At 39.8% G+C, this 21,018-nt stretch overlaps 1 non-coding gene across 1 annotated transcript; it reads left to right on the top strand.

Moving 5' to 3' along the window:
* Window positions 1-19,893: 19,893 nt before the first annotated feature.
* LOC133787317 (small nucleolar RNA R71) lies at window positions 19,894-20,000 on the top strand. The gene has a single exon (XR_009872345.1). It is a non-coding gene; the product is annotated as a small nucleolar RNA R71 (small nucleolar RNA).
* The last annotated feature ends 1,018 nt before the right edge of the window (window positions 20,001-21,018 follow it).

The following is a 21,018-nucleotide window of genomic DNA, read 5'->3' as shown; positions in this document are numbered from 1 at the left end:
ACTATTAAGAATAAGTATCCTTTGCCAAGGATTGATGACTTGTTCGATCAGCTGCAAGGTAAGACGGTGTTCTCAAAGATTGATCTTCGATCTGGTTATCACCAGCTGAGGATCAAGGATGAGGATATACCAAAGACGGCATTCTGAACGCGTTCTGGGCATTATGAGTTCTTGGTCATGTCTTTTGGTCTGACCAATGCCCCATCAGCTTTTATGGATTTGATGAACAGGGTGTTCAAGGACTTTTTGGACCAGTTCGTCATTGTCTTCATCGACGATATCTTAGTATACTCCAGTTCAGAGGCAGAGCATGAGCAGCATCTCCGACAGGTCTTACAGAGGTTAAGGGAGCATCAGTTGTATGCCAAGTTTAAGAAGTGTGAGTTTTGGCTACCAGAGGTGACCTTTCTTAGACATATAGTTGGGGCAGAAGGGATTAAGGTTGATCCATCCAAGGTAGAAGCAGTTAGAGATTGGCCGAGGCCGAGGAATGCCTCGGAGGTGCGGAGTTTCCTTGGGTTGGCTGGCTACTACAGGCGGTTTGTAGAGGGGTTCTCAAAGATTTCTTCGCCGATGACAGAGTTGACAAGAAAGAATCAGAAGTTCTTCTGGTAAGAGAAGTGTGAGAATAGCTTCTAGGAGTTGAAGCGACGACCTATTTCTGCGCCTGTGTTGAGTCTTCCTTCAGAGGAAGGGAAGTTTGTGGTCTACTGTAACGCATCGAGGTTCGGTTTAGACTGTGTGCTGATGTAGAATGAGAAAGTTATAGCCTATGCGTCTCGACAGCTGAAGGAGTATGAGCAGAGGTATCCGACTCATGATTTGGAGTTAGCGGAAGTTGTGTTTGCACTGAAGGTGTGGCGTCATTATCTGTATGGAGAGAAGTGCGAGATCTACACTGATCATAAGAGTCTGAAGTATTTCTTCACGTAGAAGGATCTGAATATGAGACAGAGACGTTGGTTGGAGTTGGTTAAGGATTATGATTGTGATATCCTTTACCACCCTGGGAAAGCCAACGTGGTGGCAGATGCATTGAGCCGGAGGGGCCCAAGACAGTTGTATAGTTCTACTCAGATCTCGAGAGAATTGGCTGATGAGATGGTCAGAGCAAAGATAGAACTGGTGGTAGGCCAGTTAGCCAATGTCACTTTACAATCAACCCTGTTGGAACGGATCAAGGAGGGTCATTTGGGAGATGGCAGTTGTAGGATAGTAGGCAGCATGCCTTAGCAGGGACAGCTAAGGATTATTTAGTTTCGGAGACAGGTTTGCTCCGGTATCAGGGACGGATTTGTGTTCCGGTAGATGAGGGGATTAGGCGTGAGATATTGGATGAGTCCCACACTATGCCATACTCACTTCATCCGGGTACCACGAAGATGTATCAAGATCTACGGACATTATTCTGGTGGCCCGGGATGAAGAAGGATGTAGTTGAGTATGTATCTAGATGTTTGACATGTCGGCAGGTTAAGGCTGAACATCAACGGCCAGCGGGATTACTGCAACCTTTGGGTATCCCAGAGTGGAAGTGGGAGGATATTACAATGGATTTCGTGGGAGGATTACCCAGGATAGTTGGACTTCATGACTCGGTGTGGGTGATAGTGGATAGATACACCAAGTCAGCTCATTTCCTACCAGTTAGGTCAACTTATATAGTGGAATAGTATGCAGAGTTGTATGTGAGAGAGATAGTTCGTCTCCATGGGGTTCCAAAGTCTATTGTATCTGATCGAGACCCTATCTTTACCTCTAAGTTCTGGGGAGCTCTGCAGAGAGCCATGGGGACTCAGTTGAAGTTTAGCACAGCTTTTCATCCTCAGACTGATGGACAATCTGAGAGGACGATTCAGATACTGGAGGACATGCTTAGGGCATGTGTGATTGACTTTGAGGGTTCGTGGAGTAAGTATCTTCCATTGATTGAGTTTTCATATAACAACAGTTATGATTCCACGATTTGAGTGGCTCCTTATGAGATGTTATATGGAAGGAAGTGTAGATCGCCTATTCACTGGGATGAGATGGGTGAGAGAAGATATTTGGGGCCAGATATGGTTCAGAAGACTAATGAGGCCATTGAAAAGATTCGAGCTAGGATGCTTGCCTCGCAGAGCAGACAGAAAAGCTACGCTGATCCTAAGCGTAGAAACGTGGAGTTCCAGGTTGGGGACCACATGTTTCTGCGAGTTTCACCGTTGAGGGGTGTGAGGAGGTTTGGAGTGAAGGGCAAGCTGAGCCCTTGGTTCGTTGGACCCTTTGTTCTAGAGAGGGTTGGGCAGGTGGCTTACAGGCTGGCCTTGCCACCGTCCTTATCAGGAGTTCATAACGTGTTTCACGTTTCTATGTTGCGGAAGTATGTTTCTGATACTACACATGTGTTGAGGCATGAGGACTTGGAGCTGCAAGCAGATTTGTCCTATGAGGAGAGACCAGTTTAGATTTTTGATCGGAAAGAGAAGGTTCTTCAGAATAAGACGATTCCGTTAGTGAAAGTATTATGGAGGAATAGCAAGGTCGAGGAGGCGACCTAGGAGCTAGAGACGGCGATGCAGGATCAGCATCCCGAGCTATTTAGGTAAATTTCGAGGACGAAATTCTCATTAGGGGGGGGGGATAGTTGTAACGACCCAAATTCGCTAATAAGGTTTAAGGGCCTTGATTAGTGTGCCAGGAGGGCATTAATGGAATAATTGTGATTTAATGAGTAATTATAAGTCTAATAATGTTTATATGATATTTTATTATATTATGTGGTAATATGATATGTGATATATGTGAGAACCACATTATTATGTGGAAAGGTTCGCTGAGCACGACTCAAGACAATTCTAGGGTCAGATAGTAGGAAAAATCACAACGGGGCTTAAGATATGACTTTGGATAAGTCGGGGATACTTTTGGATAGCGAGTAGTGATTTGGATTATCGGGTCATGAAAATAAATATATGGAGATATATTTGAGGTTAGAATGTCTAGGCGGGAATATTGGGGAATTTTACCATTTTGGCCTCGGGGACGGTTCCGACACCCCGAGCCTCGGGATTAACTTAATATGTGAGATAGACTTAAGGAAGCTTTTAGAAGAAAAACAAACCGACTAAACATCTAGGCTCAGCTCTCTCTCTCTCACGCTTAAGGAAACACAAAGGAAACTAAGGGAAACTAGCTGGGATTTCTGAGTTTGGTGGTGAGAATTTGGAGGTCTAGCTTAGGGATTGATCAAGCACTAAAACAGGGATTACGGTAAGCATCTAAACATCTTTTCTGTGTTTGAATTCTGAGTTCTAGCTGGGTTTTAGTTAAGTGCTGAAACAAGTATGATTTTGATGTTCTAAGGCAGAATTAGGAGGGAAAACTTGGGAGCTTAGCTGGGTTTTAGTTAAGTGCTGAAACAAGTATGATTTTGATGTTCTAGTGTGCTCGGGTTTGGTTTCACCACTGTGCTTGGTGGAATTAGGAGTCCCGGGAGTTAGTTTTGTAACTGGATACCTATATTTGAGTATTTATGAAACCCTATACTTTGGTTATGGCTAGGTGACAAAAGCTTAGGCTTGGGAACGGATCGTGCTTGAGGGGCGTTGCTCGTAATTCGATACCCATACAGACTAAAGGTAAGAAAACTGCACCTGGTTGAATATATGTGACGGGACTAAGGGCTCCCTATTGTAGAAGCTTGAAAAGATGGTATTATGCCATGCAAGCCATTTAGTGAACCGACGGCCTAAGGGTGCCAAGGGTCTCACTAGCGCACAGGGCGCGGCTCGGCCACTGGTAGCCGAGGACAGCTTATTATGCACTGAGCTTGGTTTAAGCGGGCCAGAGTCAGCGGGTTAAACAGAGGGTGCGGCCTAAGTTGTCGGCCCTGAATATTATGTGATATGAATATTATATGTGATAGAATGTATCATGTATTGGATTGTATATGCTGAATATCTGTTGTGGATTACCTGATGAGTATACATGCTTACTGAGCTATTTGTCTGTTGTTATTGTTTGAGTTATCTATGATGTTTTCTTGCTGGGCCTTGGCTCATGGGTGCTACGTGGTACAGGTAAAGGCAAGGGCAAGTTAGATCAGCCTTGACTGGAGAGCTCAGAGAGCGAAATGTACATAGTCAGGTGCTCGGCCGTCACGGTTGAGGTCTAGGCAAGGACATGGAACCTGGAGATTGTCTGTTTTGCCTTAGTATGGCTAGTGGATACATTTGTACTTTTGGGAGTCTGTAAACTTATTCTAACTTCGTTTTGTATGGGATCCCATGTTTTCTACAGTGTAAATATATGAAATGAGTCTTTTAAGACCAAAACCTTTTTAACCTTAGATCTTACATGTTTAGTGACACGTTTTCAAATTGATGACTTGATTAGCAAGTCCTGCACCTTTATAAGTACATAGTGTAACGGTCTTGGCTATCCAGGGCGTTACACAGAGGCTCAAGCTCTAACCACTCTCATAATCGATATTCACAGCATGCCCTAATCACATATTTCTCGTGCATCATATGCATTACATTTAAACATCTAACATGCATCAAGAATAACCATGCATGTCACATATACACAGGGTGCAGTTTTCTTACCTCAGATTCGGGCTAGAATGAATAAAAGAACGACCCTTGAGAACGATCAACTTTTAGTCCTTTAGCGGTCACCTAGTCATAACCAAATACGGGACACCATCAATAAAAATGATCAACATAGGTTTCCAAACCAATATCTAGCCTTCGAGAGATCAATCCAAACTAATCCAAGTAGTAGGGACACTCCCGAGGCCTATAACTAAGTTTCCGGGGTCAAAACGTGCAAACGGGGTAAAAATTGGGCAAGGGCTGCAGCCCTAGCACCTTTGGCCTCAGCCCCCAGAATTTTTCTGAGCCAAGGGCCGCGGCGCCCAGCAGGTTCCTCTTCCCCACCTGCTTCTTCATGCCAGGGCCACGGCACCCCAAGAGCAGGGCTGCGGCCCCCAACCCTGGGCCATTCCTAAACTCATTTTTAACACTCCAAAGCCTCAAAAATCATACCTAAACATTCCCCAATCATCAAATCAAAGTTCCCAAGCCTCCCAATGCTCAAAAACCCTCAAAACCCAAGGTTTAATCGAACCAAAAACTCAACGATTCACAAAATCTATTCTAAGCTTAAAACTGTAAAAACTTAAAACATAAACTTAGATTACCTTCAATTGGGTTGTTTTCCGTCGAATCCTTCAGTTAAGAAGCATCTAATCTTTCCTAGGATTGCTATGCCTCGATCCTCGCTTGATTCCGACTCCTAGAACTCGAGATTTCTTCAAAAAGGCTTCGAACGGTAAAATGAGCTAACGAGGGAGAGAAAAAATGTTTTCTAACGTACATTCTATCTGACAAGCTACTTCATGCTTAAGTAACCTCAAATAAAACCTAGTGCTCAGGGTTCCGAAACCACCCCCAGGGACATTATAGTAAAAACTTCCATAATATCCTCCTGACCTCAATTACTCCCAATTTATCATCAAATAAACATTCTTATTACCCAATAATCGACCCCGTTATGAAAAAACCGCGAACTCATAATATAAGATCGTCTCATGCCGATAGCTCGAATATATCTCCATAATAATGGAGTCTCATTCACAAATTACAATATGCACCCAAATATACAATTATGCCCTCAGTGGGCCAAATTACCAAAATGTCCTTATAATTATAAATACCCCCATATGCATGCATTTAACATCATATTATAATATAATTCACATAAACATGCTTATAATCATTTAATATCATAATACTTCAATTATGGCCCTCCCAGCCTCCTAATCAAGGTCCTAACCCTTATTAGGAAATTCGAGGCATTACAACTATCCCCTCCTTATAGAAATTTCATCCTCGAAATTTACTCAAACAGCTCGGAATAAAAATTCCACACAATTGACTTCAGTTTCCCAGGTCGTCACTTCGACCTCACTATCTCTATAGTGTTACCCAAGGTACGCTCTGTTCAACAGAACCTCATTACTTCTGTTACAGTCTGAACTGGCTATTCCTTACCGAAATACTTAACCTTAACCTTCAGATTCATATGACTCAACTCATGAGTTCCTTTAACCCATGTCCACTGCATGGAAATACATAATACGCTGCATACAACTGACAGTGCCAAAGATAAGGCTGATCCAGAGTCAACCTAACCAGACCTATCCAGGATTCAACTGCCGAGATAATCTAGGGCTTAACTTGCCATTAACTCCTCACCCCTTTCCATGGTGATACTTTAAAGAAGATACATTCTTCTACCTGGAATTCCACATTCCTATTTTCAATTCAGTAAAACTTTTCCATTTATTATGAGAAGTGAGCATCCAAGCTCCACTCTTTAATAATCTCAATAGTCCCGTGAATCACCTCAGGATCCAGATATATACTAACTCATTCATCTTATAAGATATTCTTCCAATAATAATTGGATAACCCTCTCTCTCTGATTTACCACCAGTCTGAGAGTAGTAAACTGTATTGAAACCCATCTATATATTCATCACCTTCCTTAACCCTTCCAAGACCTGGAAGTAGCAAAAGAGTCTTCATCTGATAAGATAGACCTTAACTTCTCAAGAAGGCATACTATCTCTTTCACAAAGAGATCTGAATACTGATCAGCCGTATTATTTACTTATCCTTGTTGATAAAAGTGAACTCACTTGGATAACTGGTCCACAATGACCCAATGCCAACTCACGCTGACCCACTAACCTGGGCAATCCCACCGCGAAGCTCATCGCGATGTTCTCTTATTCCCATTATGAAATACTCAAAGGCTATCATGGCCTCACCAATTTCTGATACTCTAATTCGATCTGCTAACAGGTTAAGAACTTTATCACGCATCCCATTACATCCCTTCTCATCTCAAGCCACGACTATAAAGCTTTCATATCCTGTTACATTTCCATGATGCCTGAATGAAGCGAATAAAAGAATAGCATGAGATTCATCTAGAATCTCCCAATTTCTCAATGTCCATTAGATTCCAAATACGATCTTTATACCACAATAAATCCATATCTGACACTACACAACTCTTAGCTAATCCAGCTAAGGCTTTCCATTCAATCTTTCATATTTGTGGCTCACTTAACCATCTTTCCTTTTTATCTTCCCTAAGATGATAATCTCAAACATAAAACTGGCCACCTGGCCCACCAGAAAATCTACTTTAGTTCTGGTCAGATCCTTTAACCAACACATTGCTTAGGCAATTGCTTTTCTCTATCATTGAAATGTCATAACAAATCACAAATTAATTCTGATCTGCAAGAAGACTCAGAACTCCTTCCCCAAGGCACCTGTAATCTCCTTACCACCCAAGGACACTCCTGCCCCCAAGGCATTCTTCAATCTTGGCAAATCTTCACAGAGAAAATACTACAATACCATCGTCCAAGACGATCACAAATCCCATTCAAATAAACCTTTGAATGCTCTGTTCATCTGTTTCACAAACACTTGGCATTAGAAAATTCCCAAATCATATTCAACACTCTCAGTGCTCTTATCTGATACAAACATAATCTTTTATATAACTTCCTCTCTGATCTCTAACTGGTCCTAACCAGATCCAAAATCCACTTAGAGAATTCCATCTTATTCCATAGCTAAACCTTTAATTCTCACAACTCCGTTGAGCCACTCAAAACAGTGCTTACATCTGATTCCATCTCTGAAACTAATCCAATCACCATTCTAATATCCTTTCATATGAAAGAAACCCTGACAAACCACCTAGAAACACATTCAGAACTTACAGACTAATCCAGCTGTGTTGACTCCACTTACACAATCTAAGTGGTATCCACCACATTAGCTAAGAGTTCTATGCATCTCCCTGCAATAAAACTCTAGCTCTCAATACAGATGTCACAAGCATACAGAACCATGTACCATGCCAATTATCACAAGGCTTCCCACTCTCAAGCTCAAGAGTTACTATACTTTCCTTGCCATTTAAAATTGCCCCACACTTGGCTAACCGATCCATACCCTGGATCATACTAAAACTAGTCAGTCATAACTAACTCATGAAAACCACTGATGAGTCCTTTTTATCATAACCCAACTCGTCTCTTGGATTACCAATACAGTATTACCTTCCATCACAACGTAACCATGTGATCTATATATCATCTTTATATCCTTATATATGCAACAAACAAGGGAATATCATGGCACCAAAACCAATAAGTATAATTCAAAACTCAGAACTAGAAAACTGACCTGCCACCCCTAAGGAACTAGTCTCAGTCTCTGATTGCCTTGGAATAAACACTCGAGCTGGATTCGAGCTATTCATCTCCTTTTGCTCCTCCTTCCTTCGCATTGGGCAATTCTTCTTACGATGTCCAAACATATTACATGAGAAGCACGCCCTTGCTCGACATACTCCTAGATGATGCCTCTTACACCGAGCGCATACTGGATATGTCTTCCGGCTTTCCTTTTCACATGCTCCAATAAGTGGAGGTACCACCATCTAAGCTCCATCCTCTCCAGCACTCCGCTGCCCAATCTGATGTCTTGCGCTCTCAACAGCAAGAGCCATCCCTACCACCTGAGCAAAGGTAGAGACTTCATACACTGGGGCAACTCTAATGCCCTGAACTATTCTGGGATTCAACCCCTGAACAAACCTTTCCTTTTGAGCTACAACTGTGAGTACCATATCTAAAGCAAACTTGGCCAACCCATCAAATCTATTAACATACTCGGCCACTGATGCATTTCCTTGAACGAGATTCAGAAACTCATTCATCTTAGCAGTCTTAGATGCATCACAGTAATACTTCTCATTAAACAGCTGCCTAAATTCTTTCCAATCCATCACAGCTGTGTCTCACGTCTGGGACACTACCTCCCACCACGTCCGGACATCATCCCACAGTACATATGTCGCACAGATCACCCTATCGTGACCTACCAGCCCCATACTATCAAGAATTACCCAAAAGAATGCCCTGGAAAAATAGGGCAGCGCTATAGTGCTGCCTTCCAGGCGCTACGGCGCTACGGACAACCAGCCATCCCTCTGGACAGCGCTGTAGCGCCCTACACTGAGTGCTGCAGCGCCAAAACCAGAGTGTTCAAATTCTTGTTTTTCCTCTTCGAGTTCTCCAAATTCTAAACCTCAAAAACTGACCCCAAACCTCAACCAAACCCACAATGAATCCAAAAACCAATTCTACATGTCTTAGACATCAAAACCTAATCAAACTTTACCAAAAACCTCATTGAATTCCCAACTAGTCAATCCATGATTTCAACTAAAACCAACTGAAAAACAGGGCAAGAAACCAGAGAATTCATGGCTGAAACCTTACCTCAAACTCAGGATTAAACCCTCTACAATGGATCAACATAGCCTAGAACCTCAAGCTTTGATTCTCTAGCTTGAATCTTCAAACTAAGCTTCAAAATTTCAAAGGAAAAGAGAGAAGAAGATGATCGGGAGGAAGAGGAAGGAAGAGCACTCTTTTTTGGCCTCTTTCTTCTACAACCATACTACTTTAAACATATCCCTTGGTCAAAAGACCAAAATTCCCATAGGTTAAATAATTTCCTTTCAAGGCTAGCAAGGGAAAAATCGTCCTTTCCCGTCTATCTCGTTAATTATAATTAACGTCCTTCAATTCCCGTCATTCCCAATATTCTCAAATAATAATAAATCATATCCCATTATCCTATAATTCCCAGTAATGTACTTTTTATCAAATTACCCCGAGACTCATCCCAAGCCCGGTAAATAACCCCGATATGACCAAACTGCTAACTTGCATTCAAAGATCGTCTCATTACGAATAGCTCGAACAAATACACATTATAATGTGGCCTCATCCATAAATCACCAACATGCATGAAAATATACAAATATGCCCTTAACGGGACAAATTATGAAAATCGCCCAATTAATCAGGAATGGGTCCACATGCATATCAAGTCATATTATGATATAACTCACATAATCACATTACAATACACATAAATATCACATAATTCCAAAAATTTCCATCTTGGCCCCCTTATCAAAGCTTTGAGCCTTATTAGGAAATTTGGGTCATTACAACTATCCCCTCCTTACAGAAATTTCGTCCTCAATATTTATATGAACAACCCGGAATATCAATCCCGGATAACTGATTCCAATTCCCAGGATGCTCCCTCAGCCTTACTGTTATCGTATAATACCTTAACCCAAGGTATAGCTTTGTTCCTCAGAACTCTGTTCTTTCTGTCTCATATCTGGACTGGCTATTCCTCACAGGATAACTTAGCCTAAATCTCCATATTCTCATAACTCAACACATGAGTCTCATCTAACACATGTCCTCAACATGGAAATATGAAATACACTGCATACAGTTGACAGTGCCAAAGATAAGGCCAATCCAAAGGCAACTTGACTGATCCTATCCAAGATTCAAACGATCATTACTAATCTAGAGCTCAACTTGCCCTTATTTCCTCACCCCTTTCCATGGTTATATTCTAAGGAAGTTGCAGTCTTCCACCAGGAACTCCATGTTCCTACATTTCAAATTATCATAAATTCCCCATTTACTCTGAGAAGCGAGCATCCAAGCTCTAACCCTTTCAATAACCTCAATGGTTCTCTGAACTACTTTAGGATCCAAGTATAACATCTCACCCATCTCATTTCAATGAATGGGTGATAAACATTTCCTATTATACAACATCTTATAATGTGCCTTTCCAATAACTAGATAACTCTCTCTCTCTCTCTGATTTACCATCAGTATGAGGATAATGAACTGTACTAAACTCCAACTATATACTCATCGCCTTCTGCAACCTTCCTCAAGACTTGGAAGTAAAAACAGGGACCTTATCTAAAAAGATAGACTTCAAATTCCATGAAGGCATACTACCTCTCTCACATAGAGGTATGTATACTGAGCAACTGTATTAATCATCCTTGTTAACACAAAGCGAGCTGACTTAAATACTAGTCCATAATGACCCACACCAAATCACGCTGGCGCACTATCCTGGGTAGCTCCACCACGAAACCCTCACAATGTCCTTTCACTATGGAATACACAAAGGTTGTAATGACCCTACTGATTCCTCATACTCTGTCTTGACTTGCTTACAGGTTAAGAACTTTGCCACATATTCTATCATGTCCCTCTCCATCCCAGGCCACCAATATAAAACATTCAGATCCTGGTACATCTTCATGATGCCTGGATGAAGAGAATAAGAGGTAGTATAAGATTCATCCAGAATCTCCTGTTTAATCCCAGTATCCATCGGATCCCAAGTCTGATCCTTATACCTCAATAAACTCATACCTGACACTGTATAGTACTTAGCTAATCTAGCTAAGACATTCCCCTCAATTCTTCCCATCTATGGGTTCACTTAACTGTTTTTCATTTGATCCTCTCTGAAATAGTAAACTTAAGTGTAAAGCTGGCCACCTAGCCCACCAGTAACTCTGCTCTAGTTCTAGTCAAATCCTTCAACTATCATGATGCATAGGCAATCACTTTTCCCTGTCACTGAGGTTTCATAACAACCTACTAACTGGTTCCGATCTGTAATAAGGCTCAGAACTTTTCAAGAAAGTAAATGTAATATCCTGCCCGTCCAAGGAAAATCCTGAACTCTAAGGCGTTCCTTGACCTTGGGAAATCTCCAACCAAGAATATACCACAATACTGTTGATCAAGACGATCACATATCCAATTCAGATAATCTTTGAATACTTTGTCCATATCATCCATCAAAACATAACTTAGCACTCCAGTGCCCTTATCTGATACAACAACCAGTCTTTTGTTTATCCTTCTCCCTGATCTTCAGCTGGTACTAACCAGATCAAAGATCCACCTTGGAGAATACCATCTTACTCAATAACTGAGTCCTTTATTTCTTACAATTCTGCTGAAGCTGTTCAATACAGTACCCTAGACCTGATTCCATCATTGGCACTAACCTAATGACCATTTTATCTCTTCGTGTAAACGATAATCTTGACAAATCCCTTGGAGACACATCCAAAACACACAGACTAATCCAGTTTTTCTTGATCCCACTAGCACAACCTAAGTGGTATCCACCACACTAGCTAAGAGTTTTATCCATCCTCTTGCAAGGTTCAGAAACTCATTCATCTTAGCAGTCTTGACTGCATCACAATAATATCTTTCATTAAACAGCTGCCTAAATTCTTTCCAGTCAATCACAGCTGTATCTCGTGTCTAGGATACTACTTCCCACCACGTCCGGGCATCATCCCGCAATACATATATAGCACATATCACCATATCGTGACCTACCACCCCCATACTGTCGAGGATAGAACTGATCATGCCCATACATTGCTCAGCTCTAAATGGATCTAGGCCTCCCTAAAAAACCAGAGGGTAATTGATATCGCCCAATAAATTCCTAAGCGGTCGCAGTAGTAATCGGTCTATGTCGTATCCACGGAGAGATAAAGTACAAAATTAAAAGAAAGATTAGTAAATTAAAAATAATAAACTTTGGAAAAATGTGAATTTGAAAAAGAATATAAACATTAAATGAATAAAATCGAGGGATTAGAATCAGAAAGAAAGTATGGAAGGCATAAGTTTCATTCATGCAAACATATATATATTTTAATAAAATTGATTCATTATACTCAACTATAATTCTACACCATTAATTATAGTTGGAAAATATATATAATAAAGCTCACCTTAAAATATGTTCTTTAATTAAATTATACTAACTTCTAAGTTTAAAAACCTATCATATTATATACTTTAGAGCGACAAAATACCATTGGCAGAATGCAGTAAAAAGCATATAATATAACAAATATTCTAAATTAAATTAAAAACCTAAATTACATAAGAAGAGCATGACTAGACTTATGTAAAAGATAATAATAAATTTAGAACAAAAATTAGAAGAAAATAAATTTAATTGTAACAAATATATAGAAATGAAGAACAAAATAAAGAATCAATATATTAAAAATATAATGTAACACATGAACTCCACTCTAGCCTTTCCACGAGAAAATTTAACCTAAAATAGGCATTGTTTTCACTCACAAAAATGTAAAAGAAAAATATGAAAAATAAGTGTTTTTCTCTCCAATACTCTATATTCTCCCTTACACAATCTGATGAAATTTCACCCCATTTGGTCCTCTATTTATAATTTAAATAGAGCTAAAAAACGTGTAAAAATCGTGTATAAAATAATGGGGAAATGGCTGAAAAATAGGTGCAAAGTGGGGAAATTGGTGCTCACCCGTGGGGGACAAAGGCTGATCGCGTGGGAACATGAGGCGACGTGAAAGCAGCAGATTGGCTACGCCAGACTGGCGTGTTGCAGCGTAGGGGGACAGGGGCTGACGCACAGGACATGTGTCATGTTCGGGTTAGCTGGGCAGCTGGAGGCGTCAGTCGTGGCAGCTGTCGGCGTCAGGTGGCAGGCGCGTGTGTCAGACGGCGTCAGAACGTGGCAGAGGCGGCTTGGCAGCTGGCTAGCGGCTTGGCTGGCGGCTGGGCTCCTTTTTGGGCCTAGTTTTGGGCCATTTCATCTTCAAAAATGCCATTTTCTTCATGATTTCTTCAATTTTAATTCTTTCTTTCTCCTTTCTTTTTCTTTGTGTGAAAAATATATTTTATTTCTTGAAAATTAAACACAAATTAAATTAAAATTAATATTTTCAAATATAAAATATATAACAATAAATCCATGAAAATATTAATTAAAACTTAATTAATTTTACACTTTAAGATTAATAAAATGATATTTTTGAACACTAATCACAACCCCCAACCACCTTATTGCTAGTCTCTAGCAATTTAAGCGAAATAAGAAATGTCAACATGATATATTTCCGGTCAAAAATTATAAAAAGAACTTAAGTATTAACACAAAATGTTAGTAACAAGTCAACAAGAGTTATCAAAATTACTTCGAATAAATCTAGAGTTATGAGTGTGTGCACCAAACTTAAACCTTCTTACCGCAAACCATAGCACATACAAGCCTTCGAAATTATGCCAAGCAAAAGTCTCAACTCCATTAACCTCCCATGTAATTGAAAGTATTTAAAGTTTAAGGTTTCACTCATGGAGTTGGAAAAGAAGTAAGCACTCATCAAATGGGTATATATTTAGGACAAACTCATAAATAATTATTGAAACGAAGATAGGAAATAAACTATTTGGACAACCACCATAAAGAGTACCACAAAACCATTTTTTCGGGATTTTAAGTTAAATAGACAATCTTTACATTTATTCTAAGAGCCATAAAACAAAACATGAAAATTAATAAACATACATTTTTTTTTTGACACAAGAGACAACATAATGGAAAATGATAGAAATGTTGCTCTTGTGTCTTTCTCCCTTTTTTTTTATTATTTTTTATTTTTTATATATATATATTTTTTCTTCTTCTTTTTTTTTATTTTTTTATTTTTTTTATTTTCTTTTTCATGAACAACATAATAAAAGGCTCTCTAATAAGATATGTCTATAGAAAATATTATCCCTAAAACATCATCCATTCATACCACAATACCTTGTCCAAATAATTATAACCATTTCTAAGAATCAATAAAAATTTAAAAGTTGTTTTCTCAAGTCTCACTTCTCACACAAAAGAATGAATTACTTAAACATGGCAAATTTCTAAGCTAATATGTGCTAACAACCATCTTACCACAACAATTGGCATGTGCATTAGGTAACTCTAGAGAAACTCTTAGTAATACAGATAACAAAAATTGACTCAAAAGTAACATTTTGCAAAAATAAATAAGTAATTTTTAAAAAAATTTGACCGTGAAAATATTAATATGACAAAAATCAACATGAACGTGCATGAATATGCTCACCACCCCCAACCAAAATGTGACAATGTCCTCAATGTCTCAAAAGATAATAAATGTAAAAGAGCAGGGAAAGAGAACACCTGGATAGCGAGCGTCGAGTGGTAGAGCGAATATTGATTCTCTAAAACATGAAAAACTGAGAACACAAAATGATAACAAATAAAATAAAATGACAAAAGGGAAATAAACAGAAAACAAACCTATGTACAAACAATTTGGAACACTACTCAGACTTGGTAAACCTGTTCCACGAGAGTGACTTCTTCAGGCTGGGTCACCCTCTCTATGTAGTGTTTCAGTCGCTGGCCATTTACTTTGAATTCTCTCCCATCAGTTGGGTCTATGACCTCAACATCACCGTTGGGAAAGACAGATTTCACAACATATGGGCCAGTCCACCTTGATCTCAGCTTGCCAGGGTGGATATGCATACGAGAGTCATAAAGATGCACTCGTTGGTTTGGCTCAAATTCTTTTCTTAGGATCTGTTTGTCATGAATCGCTTTCATTTTAGCCTTGTAGATCCTAGAGTTCTCGTAAGCATCGTTTCTTAATTCTTCAATTTCTGACAACTGAAGCTTACGATTGAGTCCTGCCGCCTTGAGATCAAAATTTAGGCTTTTAACTGCCCAATAAGCTTTGTGTTCCAGCTCAACAGGAAGGTGGCAGGCTTTACCATAGATTAGCTTATAAGGAGACATACCAAGTTAAGTTTTATAAATAGTGCGGTATGCCCAGAGAGCATCGTGAAGTCGTGAGGACCAATCTTTGCGGTCAGGATTAACCGTCTTTTCTAAAATTTGCTTAATTTCTCGATTGGCTAACTCGGCTTGGCCATTTGTCTGTGGGTGATAAGGCAATGCAACCTTATGAATTACACCATATTTTTGCATTAAGGTCTCGAAAGAATAGTTGCAAAAATGGGTGCCTTGATCACTTATGATAGCGTGTGGTGTGCCAAACCTAGATAACACATTTTCCTTCAAGAATTTCACAACAGTTGTGTTATCATTATTTCGACAAGGCACAGCTTCCACCCATTTTGAGACATAATCTATGGCGAGGAGAATGTAAAGGTAGCCAGAAGAAGGTGGAAATGGTCCCATAAAGTCTATCCCCCAACAATCGAATATTTTTATTACAAGAATTGGGTTCAATGGCATCATATGTCGTCGGGACAGGGCACCTAATTTCTGACACCTTTCACATGATCGACAGAAATTGTTAGTGTCTTTGAACAAAGTGGGCCAATAAAGACCACACTGTAAGATTTTTGCAGCAGTCTTTTTCATAGAAAAATGACCACCACAAGCTTCATTATGACAAAAGTTCAAAACACTAAAAATTTCATCATCTGGAATGCAACATCTCATAATTTGGTCGGGGCAATACTTGAAAAGATATGGGTCATCCCAATAGAAGTTACGAACCTCGACCAAAAATTTACGTTTATCTTGTGCACTCCATGCAGTTGGAAGTTCACCAGTCACTAAGTAATTGACGATATGAGCGTACCATGGCAACTTAGTGACTGCGAAGAGATGTTCATCAGGGAAGTCATCTCGAATGGCTGAGCCATCAGCAGAATCAAAAAATTCAAGACGAGATAAGTGGTCCGCTACCACGTTTTCAACTCCTCTCTTGTCTTTTATGTTCAGATCAAATTCCTGTAACAGAAGGATCCACCTAATTAAACGCGCCTTAGCATCCTTTTTTGAAAGGAGGTATTTTAAGGCGGAATGGTCCGTGAAGACTATGATAGGTGAACCAATCAGGTAGGAACGAAACTTGTCAAGTGCGAATACTACAACAAGTAACTCTTTTTCAGTGGTAGAGTAGTTCATTTGAGCACCGTTAAGAGTTCTACTTGCGTAATAAACAACGAAGGGCTTCCCTTCCCTTCTTTGACCTAAGACAGCCCCTGTAGCATAATTGTTAGCATCACACATGATTTCGAACGGTAAGTTCCAATCTGATGGCTGAATGATAGGGGTGGAAGTGAGTTTTGCAACGAGCGTTCGGAAAGATTCCTCACACTGAGGTGTCCAATTGAACACAACATCTTTTGCTAGGAGGTTTGACAAAGGGCGAGCAATTGTCGAAAAGTTTTGTATGAACCTCCTATAGAATCCTGCATGGCCAAGAAAAGACCGAATGTCTTTAACAGTCTTGGGGGTGGGCAGCTTTGATATGAGTTCAATCTTTGATTGATCAACCTCAATTCCTCGTTCCGACACGACATACCCCAAGACTATGCCTGATGGCACCATGAAATGACACTTTTCCCAGTTGAGTACCAAGCCTTTCTCTTTGCAACGTTCAAGCACAGACTCCAAATTGAGAAGGCTTGATTCAAAGGAATCTCCAAAGACTGTCAAATCATCCATGAATACTTCCATACATTTCTTGATCATATCACTAAATATGCTCATCATGCATCGCTCGAAAGTGGCTGGAGCATTGCACAGGCCAAATGGCATACGCCGGAAGGAAAAAGTACCAAAAGGACAAGTGAATGTGGTCTTATCCTGATCTTCTAAGGCAATCTCGATTTGGTAATACCCTGAATAACCATCGAGAAAGCTATAGAAAGGATGACCTGCCACACGTTCCAATATTTGATCGATGAATGGAAGTGGAAAATGGTCTTTGCGGGTGGCTGCATTTAATTTTCTATAATCAATGCACATGCGCCACCCAGTTGTGACCTTGGTAGGAACAAGTTCTCCTTTTTCATTTTGTACCACTGTTACCCCAGATATCTTGGGAACAACCTGAGTTGGGCTGACCTATTTACTATCGGCAACATGATAGATTATGCCAGAATCAAGAAGTTTCAAGACTTCAGTCTTTACTACTTCCTTCATCGTTGGATTCAATCTTCTTTGAGGGTCACAGCGCGGTATAGCCCCGTCTTACAATTGAATGTGATGGGAGCAAATTAATGGACTAATACCTTTGATGTCAGCTATCGTCCATCCTAATGCATCTCTTTGTTCTTGCAACACATTGATGAGTTGGCGCTCTTGTGTGGCATTGATCTTGGAGGATATTATGACAGGAAAAGTGTTGTCAGCTCCCAGGAAAACATGCTTAAGACCGTCAGGAAGTTGGGCCAACTTTGGTTGAGGAGCTTGTTCAATGAACGGTTTTGGTGTTTCTCGATCTTGAGGGAGTTCCTCAAAGATTGGATTCCAAAACATGGTTTTTCTAGCCTGTGAATGTTTGACGATTTCAGGGTTGATTGCAGACTCATCGGGCTCAGAACTTTCTGAAATTTGGAAGAGGTGATTAAAATGATTAGACGCGTATTTCGATTCGACCTCTTCCGAAATAAGTGTATCGATCAAATAGGATTGGAAACACTCATCATTGTCTGGTGGTTTTTTTCCGATGTGGAAAACATTCACTTCTAGAGTCATGTTCCCGAAAGAGATTTTCATGAGACCATTCCTACAGTTAATGAGTGCATTAGCTATTGCGAGGAAAGGTCTACCAAGAATGATGGGAATTTTGGACTCTATACTCACTTCAGATTGAGTGTCAAAGATGAGAAAATCAACAAGGTAATAGAATTTTTCAATTTGAATCAGAACGTCTTCTACTATTCCCCGAGGTTTCTTAACTGATCGATCATCTAGTTGTAGCACCACAGATGTGGGCTTGAGTTCTCCTAGACCTAATTGCAAGTATATTGAATATGGCATGAGATTTACACTTGCTCCTAAGTCTAGAAGGGCTTGACCAAATTCATGTTCCCCTATTTGGCATGAGATGGTGGGACAACCAGGATCTTTGTGCTTAGGCGGTGTCTTGCAGTCAATTACCGCGCTAGCTTGTTCTGCCAAGAATGCAGTTTTCTTGACATGATGCTTTCTTTTAACGGTGCACAAATCCTTGATAACCTTGGCATAAGACGGCACTTGTTTGATCACATGCAACAATGGCAAGTTGATCTTCACTTGTGTTAAAAGGTCTAGGATTTCACCATGATTTTCCAGTACCTTTCCAGTGGATTTCAAAGCTTGAGGAAAGGGTGCCTTTACTGGAATGCTTATTGGCACATCATCATCTGCAGCGAGCATTGACGTACTCGTTGTCTTAGTTAATGGTGAAATCGTACTTTGACCACTTCGAGTAGTGATGGCATTAACCTCTTTGAAATTTGCATCTGCAGAGGAGGAGGTTTGTGCCATGTGTTGCCCTTTCTGATGGATTAGAGGTTGAGCGGGAAGTTTCCCATGCTCTTGAATCGCCAAAGTAGTGTTTAGCTTTGTCATTTGGACTTTCATGTCTTTCATTTCCTCTACCATTTGTGTGAAACAAGCTTTGAGCTCTTGAGTTGAGGCTATTTGATTTTGTGCAAGAATTTGCAAAGTACTCTCAAGAGAATTACTTGACTGCATGATATTTTGAGGAGCGTTGTATGATTTTGGTGGTTGTTGCTGCTCAGGCCTCCATTGGCTTCCAGATGCTTGGTTCGAATCCTTCCAGCTGAAATTTGGATGGTTGCGCCAACCGGGATTGTAAGTGTTTGAGAAAGGGTTATAAGGTTTCTTGTAATCCCCTAAGGCATTGCATTGTTCCTCTTTTCCTCCTCTTAACTCACTAAGAGTTGGGCACTCTTGCAGTTGATGTTCCGTTCCTCCACAGATGAAGCATGGATCTCGTGTCTCTACTTTTGCAGCCATGTGGATTCCTCTACCTTCTTGAGATTTGAAAGCCTCGAATTGTTGTCTCAATGATTCAATTTGTCTTTTGACGTTATCCTCTTCCTTCAATTGGTAGATTCCAGTTGATCGTGGCTTGTCCATAGGACTTGGTCCATTCCATGTGTAGGATTTTTCAGCAAGATCGTCGAGGTACTCGAAAGATTCATCGGGATCTTTTTGAAGGAATTCGCCATTGCACATCATTTGTACGAATTGCCTTTGTCCGGTTGTGAGACCGTCATAGAAATAGCTGATTAGACGCCAGCTTTCGTATCCATGATGTGGGCATTGATTTATCAAATCTCTAAACCTCTCCCAGACCTGATGGAAAATTTCATGGTCTTTCTGGATGAAGGTAGAGATTTGCCTCTTAAGGTTGCTAGTCTTATGGGGTGGGAAATATTTGGCAAAGAATGCTTTTGTCATTTCGTCCCATGTTCCGATAGATCTAGGCCTTAAGGAATACAACCAACTTTTTGCTTTGTCTTTGAGTAAGAAAGGAAAGAATTTCAATCTCACAATGTTGGTGACATCAGCACGGTTGTTGAATGTAGCCACCACCTCTTTGAATTCCCGTATATGCACGTACGGACTCTCATTTTCCAACCCATGAAAGGTTGGTAAGAGGTTAATCATGCCGGGTTTGAAATCAAAATTTGGCATATTGTTGGGATACATTATGCATGAAGGTGTAGCTATACGCGTAGGATGTAAATATTCCTGTAGCGTTCTTGGTTGGACTTCGTCTTGATGAGCCATCGTGGGTGGTTCGGGAAGTCTCGGTGAATCGGAAGTGTTTGAACGAATGGAAGAAAACGACGAACTAGGAGAGTTTTCTAAAGTTTCTACTTGTTGTCTCACAAATCTCCCTAGTGCGTCTCTGTTTCGTGGCATAAATATTTTTTAGTTTGTAAGTATTATAAGCGTAAATTTGTAATAATGTAATAAGTATACACCAAAATGTTCCCAGGCCAATTGGAAAGGCTGCCAAGGTACCACTTTAGGCCCAAGAACTTTTCTACAACTCCCCGAGGTTCTTAGAAAAGATTGGAGGGTAACGCTAACACATACCTTATTTAAGAACCAATTTTTCTAAGACAGAACGAGTTTGGTTTTTACTAATTTCCAAAATTACACAAATGTTCTCAATACTTTGTTTGATTTTTTATTTTTGATTTTTTTTTTAAATTTTATGATTTAAAATTTTATGCTCTTTTTTTCGGAAAAAAAAAACCTAAATCTAGAAAATAAAATTCTAAACCTAAAAATAAGATTTAAAAAAAAAGAATAAATAAATAAAAATAAAATAAAAGAGAAATTAAAAATTATACTATTTTTTTTTAAATAGAAAGAAAAAAAAATTAATTTACTATGCAAACCTTTAATTGTAGAATTA

The sequence above is a fragment of the Humulus lupulus genome, chromosome 6, assembly GCF_963169125.1.
Source record: "Humulus lupulus chromosome 6, drHumLupu1.1, whole genome shotgun sequence".
NCBI lineage: Eukaryota > Viridiplantae > Streptophyta > Magnoliopsida > Rosales > Cannabaceae > Humulus > Humulus lupulus.
Note: the sequence above shows the minus strand (reverse complement) of the source record. Positions and strands in the feature narration are given on the sequence as shown.